The sequence below is a fragment of the Microtus pennsylvanicus genome, chromosome 1 (genome assembly GCF_037038515.1).
Source record: "Microtus pennsylvanicus isolate mMicPen1 chromosome 1, mMicPen1.hap1, whole genome shotgun sequence".
NCBI lineage: Eukaryota > Metazoa > Chordata > Mammalia > Rodentia > Cricetidae > Microtus > Microtus pennsylvanicus.
Genome location: NC_134579.1, coordinates 146,414,300 through 146,421,664, shown reverse-complemented (window position 1 = coordinate 146,421,664; position 7,365 = coordinate 146,414,300). Strand labels below are relative to the sequence as shown.

The following is a 7,365-nucleotide window of genomic DNA, read 5'->3' as shown; positions in this document are numbered from 1 at the left end:
TAGCTGTGGTGTGATTCAGCCCTAGCATATACCTTTAATCCAAGAGATTTCTGCTTGATTATTATAAAGAGGACTAAATAAAATCAATTTTAGAGACAGGCAGTAGTGGTGCACACCTTTAATCCCAGCACTCAGGAGGCAGAGGAAAGTGAATCTCTGTGAGTTCCAGGCCAATCTGGAACTACAGCATGAGATCCAGGATAGGCTCCAGAAGCTAAACAGAGAAACTCTGTCTTGAGAAACAAAAATAAAAAAAAAATCAACCTTAGGTCCAATGGTGGAACAAGCAACCAGTTGACAGGAAATAACCATGGAGAGTAAAAGAAGTCAGGAGAACAAAGACAGACAGATAGACAGACGACAGACACAAGAAGTAGAAGGGAGGTACGTTGGTTGGAGGAGTTTATTTGAGACAGCATAGGAGAAAGCTTTTTCTGGGATGTTGGCAAAGGAGGAAGGTAAATAACTGGGTACTTTCACACAAGCATCTGACTCCCAGTTTTTATTCGTAAAATCGAACAATTGAGATCTAGTGTAAAACTATAGGAGAGACACTATTAGGAGATGTAGCTTTGTTTCAGTAAATATGGCCTTGTTGGAGGAAGTGTGTCACTGTGGGGGTGGATTTTGAGGTCTCCTATGCTCAAGCTATGCCTAATTCAGACCACTTCCTGTTGCCTTCAGGTAAAGATTTAGGACTCTCAGCTTCTTTTCCAGCACCATGTCTACCTGCATGCTACCATGTTACACCATGATTATGGACTAAACCTTTGAAAATGTGAGCCATCCCAATTAAATGTGTTTCCTTTATAAGAACTGCTATGGTCATGGTGTCCCTTCACAGCAATAGAAACCCTACCTGAGACAAAGTGTAAGCAGAAGTTCAAGTGCCTCTTCAGCTACATAACTGCATAGCAAGTTCAAAGTTAGTCTGAGATACAAGAGACACTGTCTCAAACAAATAAAACATAAAAATAATTTCAAAAGAACGAAACAATGGAGATAATTGCACCATCTATAACATTCCACCTTAGAATGATTCAAAACAGCCTGGTTAATTTACCACTCATGTGCTTTATGAGCCCAGCCTCAACTATTTCAAACCTCTCTAATGCTTCCTGTGCTCTGGAGCCATTGGACCAGATCATGAGCCACAACACAGGACATCACAGGATGACCATGATGTTTTATTTTAATTGCATTTATTCATTTTTGTGTGTGCATGTGTGTGTGATGACTGTAGGTGTCTGTGTCTGTCTGCATGAGTTTATGTGTGTTAGTGTGTGTATCTTGTGTGGTGTGCATGTGTGCGTGTGTCTTTGCACTCGTGCCATGGTGTGGAAGTCAGATAAAACTTCCTGAAGTCAGTTTTTATTTGCACCATGTGGGTCTCAAGGATAGAATTCAGACCACTTGACTTGGCAGCTAGACCTTTACACTACTGAACCAACACATTCAATTGATGACACCCTCCTATCTCTAAATCAATGGTTCTCAAACTGTGGGTCACAACCCCTTTGAGAGTCAAATGACCCTTCCACAGGGGTTGTTTATCAGATATCCTGCATATCAAATCTTTACATTAAGATTCATAACAGTAGCAAAATTATGGTTATGAAGTAGCAACAAAAGTAACTTCATGGATTGGGATGACCACAACATGAGGAACTGTATTAAAGGTCTCAGCATTAGGAAGGTTGAGAACCACTACATTTCTAATGACTTTCTTTTTCTAGTATTCCATATAAACTAGTGAAATCTGGTGTTTAATACCCTGTAGTGTCCCCAAATCATTTCCCTCTCAGCTCTATCTGACAACAGTCAAACAGTCACTGTGCCCCACACAGGCTGTTACATAACTTCTCCTTGCGGATGTAAAACTTTTTAGCATAGAAAGAATTTTTGAAGAGCTACATATTTTTTAAAAATGTCAGACAAACTAGGGTGTCCCCACATTGGGTGCCAATTAAATTCAATTGAAAAACAGATGCTATAATTATAGATTTTCTTAGTTATGATAAAAGGTAAAGTAGATATAAATGTTGTAACTGTAATTCTTACTTGATACCTGTTTTATTTTATGTAATTTTACTATGTTAAAAGTAAAAACTTCTTTTTGATTAAACAGAAAATGAGAGGGGATTGGGGGTTCCCCTCTGTATGCTGTGAATACCTTTGGTTAATAAAGAAACTGTCCTGGGCCTATTCAGGGCAGAATAGAGGTAAGCAAAAAAAAAAAAAAAAAAACAAAAAAAAAACTAAACTGAATGCTGGGAGAAAGAATGCAGAGTCAAGAGAAGCCGTGTTGCCCCCATGGACACAGAATCCAAAACTTGCCGGTAAGCCACAGCCACATGGCAATACACAGATGAATAGAAATAGGTTAAATTAAGATATAAGAGTTAGCCAAGCAGTGAAATCATTAATACAGTTTCTGTGTGGTTATTTCAGGAGTCTGGGAAGACAGGAAAGGAACAAGCAGTCACCTACAACACTAGGGATGACCCACAGGAACGCACAAGGATGACCCCAGCTAAGACCCTAAGCAATAGAGGAGAGGGTACCTAAACTGATTTCCCTGCAATCAGATTGGTGACTACCCTAATTGTCATCATAGAACCTCCATTCAGTAACTGATTGAAGCAGATGTAGAGACTCACAGCCAAGCTCTGGGAGTCTAGTAGAAGAGGGAGAAGAGGGATTATATTAGGAAAGATGAGGGATCCAGATCATGACAGGAAACCCACAGAGACGGCTGACTCTTGCTACTGGGAGTTCACAGACTCTGGACTGACAGTTGGGGAGCCTGCGTGGGATCAAACTAGGCCCTCTGCATGGGGGTAACAGCTGGGTGGCTTGGTTTTTTTGCGTGGCCCCTGGCAGTGGGACCAAGATCTATCCCTGGTGCATAAGCAGGTTTTTTTGAGCTCATTCTCTTGGTGGGACACCTTGCTCAGCATCACTGCAGGAAGGAGAGGCTTGGTCCTGCCTCAACATGATGTTCCAGGTTTTGTTAATTCTCTATGGAGGCGTTAGCTTCTCTGTGGAGTGCATGCTGTAGTAGGGTTGGGAGAGGTATGGAGAACAGTGGTTATTATGTAAAATGTGTAAAATAATAAAATTTAAATGCACCGGAGAACCATGCTCCCTTGAGCTACACCATTGCAACTTATCCTCTGATGATCAGTTGCGGGTCTGCCCCACTACTAACAACAAGTCAAGATTTTGCTTGTATTTTCCCAGAAGAAGCAGAAAAAACCATATGCGTGCGTGGGTGAGCCGTCAAGTCATTTTTGAAGAATGGAGAGACTAATGTCCACGATGAACAGCCTGTTGCTGGACAAGCGAGAAGAGGATCTGGTTCACAGAGATAATACTTGCTCAGGAACACAAAATGTGCAGAACCAAGAGGAAAACTTTAGAGGCAGAGTCATCAACAGAGTGACAACCCTAAAGTAGATGACCCTCACCCTCCCCCCCCGCAGAAAATTCATCTATGATTTCTCCCATTAACAGCTTTTCATCTGGAGCCTGCCTTATTCATATGGATGGGTTTTGCTTCCATGGGGATACCTGCCTCCACCCCTGATTTTGTCTCTTTGGCAAAGATAGCCACAGGAGATTTTGCAATTTGCATAGTCAACTCCAGGGAGAAGAGTACTTTGCATTACCATACATCTCCCCCAGGCTGATGGTACCAAGGAACTCTCATTCAGGAATGGACCCATGGCCAGGATCAAGGGCACTTTTCAAATACAATGTCCAAATGCTTCATTGGTGCCCTGTACATCTTCTCACCCAAACATCCGCTATTAATATGACGTTACAATCTTCATGGAGGTTGGGATGTCTGCCCTGAATGGATCCTACAATTTCAAGGATGTTTGTCTACCCATTGCCCTTGACAACTTTCTGGGGGTCAATCCTTCTGAAATACATCCAAGGACAATATCCTCCTGTATTATCTGCAGGATCAATGCCTGATAGTGACTGGCCACTCCAATCAATTGGGGCTTTCCTTATATTTGTAACTGTGGTCTGCTTAGATCTCAGATATTTTGTGATGATGCAGGGAGTTAATTTTTTTGCCTCCGCTTATGGTGATAACTCACAACCTTAAAGGAAAGGTTCCTCTCTGCCGCACCAGCACAGCCTGGATGCCTAGACTAGCAGGGGGAGGGGAGGGCAAAGGGGCCTGGGTTTGAGAGACAGAAGCTTCTTTTCAGGTGGAAGAACAGCAACCTTTATTTAATTAATAAATGGGACCTCCTGAAACTTAGACACTTCTGTAAAACAAGGACGTGGTCAATAAGACCAAACAGCAGCCTACAAATAGGAAAAAGAGTTATAAACCTCACATTGAACAGAGAATTGATCTCCAAAATATACAAAGAACTCAAAAAGCTTGACAACAAAAGGACAAATAATCTAATTTTTAAAAAAATGGGATACAGACCTAAACAGAGACTCTCAGCAGGAAATTTTGAAGGACTGAAAGACAGTTAAGTAAATGCCCAGCATCTTTAGCCATCAGATACATGCAAACCAAAACAACTCTGAGATTCCATATTACTCCTGTCAGAAGGACCAAGATGAAAAACACTGATGACAGCTTATACTGGAGAGGATATGGAGTAAAGGGAATGCTCCTCCATTGCTGGTGAGAGTGCAAACTTGTATAGCCATTTTGGAAATCACTATAGTGATTTCTCAGAAAATTAGGAAACAATCTACCTCAAAACCCACCGTACCGCTATTGATTATATACCCAATAGGCACTCGATCATACAACAAAGACAGACATGTGCTCAACTACATCACAGCAGAATTTTAATAGCTAAAACCTAGAAAAAACCTAGATGCCCCTCAACCAAAGAATGGGTAAAGAAAATGTAACACATTGACACAATAGAGTACTACACAGCGGTAAAAAAAAAAAAGACATCTTGAAATTTGCAGGGAAATGCATGGATCTAGAAAAAAAATGTTGACTGAGGTAACCCAGACTAAGAAAGACAAATATGTACTCACTCATAAGTGATGTTTAGAAAAAGCAAAGAAAACCAACCACCAGGCCACAACCTCAGAGAACTTAGACAACAAAGAACACCCTAAAAGAGACATACAGGGATCTACAAAGGATGGTGAATAAGACAAGATCTCCTGAGGAAATTGGGAGCGTGGGGTCACAGGAGAAGGTACAAGAGGAAAGGGGAGGAAGGAAGAGAAGTGGAGAAAATTTACAGCTAAATAGAAACAATTATAAAAAAAGAATTAGTTCTTTGAGAAAAATAAACAAGACTGAAAAACTTGTAGCCAAAGTATTGAAATGATGGAGAGAAAAGAGCAAAATTAATAAAATTAGAGATGAGGGGCTAGGACTGGAGAGATTGCCCAAAGGTTAAGAGCACTGCTGCTTTTCCAGAGGACCCTGGCTGATAGAGTCCAAGAACCTACATGGTGGTTCACAACCATCTGTAACTCCAGTATCAGGGTTTCCGTTGCCCTCTTCTGGCCTGTGTGAGCATTGCATGCATGTGCAGCAACGACTTACATGCTAAAGGTATTAAACTCATAAATAATAATAATAATAATAATAATAATAATAATAATAATAATAATAATAATTTTAAAGAAATACAAAAAAACCGGGCAGTGGTGGTGCACGCATTTAATCCCAAAACTCAGGAGGGAGAGGCAAGTGGATCTTGGTAAGTTTGAGGCCAGCCTGATCTAGAGAACAAGTTCCAGGATGCCTAGGGATGTTACACAGAGATATCTTGTCTCTAAAAATAAAATAAAATAAAAAGGAAGGAAGACAAAGAAAAGCATACATTCTGTGTAGCTACATGAGGTGGCACACAGGGACATCACAGGACAGTTGGCTGCAAAGCTGGACCTCTGAGGATGCAGGCAACCATCCCCACTTCCTCACAGGTCATCATCCTCATCCTGGAGGGCAGACATTTGAGCAACCTCTAAATCATAGGTGCACTGTGCTGCCAAAGCTGGTCCATAAACAGCTCACGTGGGGTGGGGCAAGAGCAGGCATGGCAACAAACTCCAAGTTAGGATCTCCAGTGAGCTTTCTGGCATACCTTAAGAATGACTTTTCAAAGTTGTCCTTACTTTTGGCAGAAATTTCTCAGTGATGAAGATTCTTCTTTAAGTGGAATATGAAGAATTTTGCATTCCTTTTCCTCTCTAATGGACACATTGTTGCCACACAACACAATGGGGATGTTTTCACACACACATACCCAATAACTATGCCAATTAGATTTGTTCTCATATATAACTCTTGTTAACACAGCAAACATTATAATGGAAATCTAAGCTTGAAGGCAGTGGCCATCATGCAGGCCCCAAACTTCTCCTGGCCAGCTGTGTCTCACACATCTAACTTGATAGCTCCTCTGTTGATATGGAGAACAAGGGTGAACCTCCACACCCAGGGTGACTACATACTTCTTCTCAAAGTTGCCCATCAACTGACAATTATGAATGTTGTCATTCTGATGCAGCCCTCCCTGTCCCTGGACTTAGTTTTGACTCCTGGGGATTGAAAGGAAGAAGTGATGCCTATAAAGGCAACAAGCAGATTGGTTCCAGAGAGCTCATCCACTAGCTTCAGATCTACCTCACAATTCTGCTTTTTTATTCTATTACTTTTCAATTAGCCACTTCATTCATGAAGATCTGGAATTTTCCACATCATGTATCCAGGATGTTCCAAGGGATTTCAGAATTCTCCTGGCTTCAAACATCAACCATATGGCTATGAATGTGGTTAAGAAGAGAATCTGTAAAAAAAAAAAAAAAGCAAAAATGATTTAGAAAAGAACGGAAGGTCTAACATCCCATGAAGAAGCAAGGCTTTTTCTCATGAAAGTAAATGTGATTTAATATTTGGAAATCTGTTAATAATTCCATTCTGCTGATAGGTTAAAGAGGGAAAACCACATGACCATCTCCGTGGATGTTAAATACACATTTTTACAGAACTACACATCATTTCCTAGTTAAAAGTGACACGGAATTATGAAAGCTGTACAATGCAAGGACCCACACACAAAAAAGAAATAACAAAAAACTAAGGGCAATACTGAGTTTCATGGCAGAATTACATAGGCCTAGCCAGCAACAACAACTCAAGGTGGCCTCTGAACCTGAGGCTGGCCAGGATGAGACTGGATTCCTAGCCTAAGCAATAAGATAAGACAAAGAAACACATGATTCAAATATTTGAGGAAGGGTGATGAACATCATGGTTCTCTGAGGAGGACAAAATTGTTGGATGAATAATATAGCAAGATTAGCTATTAAGAGGTTTCTGCCTTTATGGTTTTTTCTTTTTAACTATTT

The 7,365-nt window shown here is 40.7% G+C and overlaps 1 pseudogene; it reads right to left on the bottom strand.

Moving 5' to 3' along the window:
- Positions 1 to 5,931: 5,931 nt before the first annotated feature.
- LOC142842028 (GTP-binding nuclear protein Ran-like) lies at positions 5,932 to 6,320 on the bottom strand (annotated as a pseudogene).
- Between the last annotated feature and the right edge of the window lie 1,045 nt (positions 6,321 to 7,365).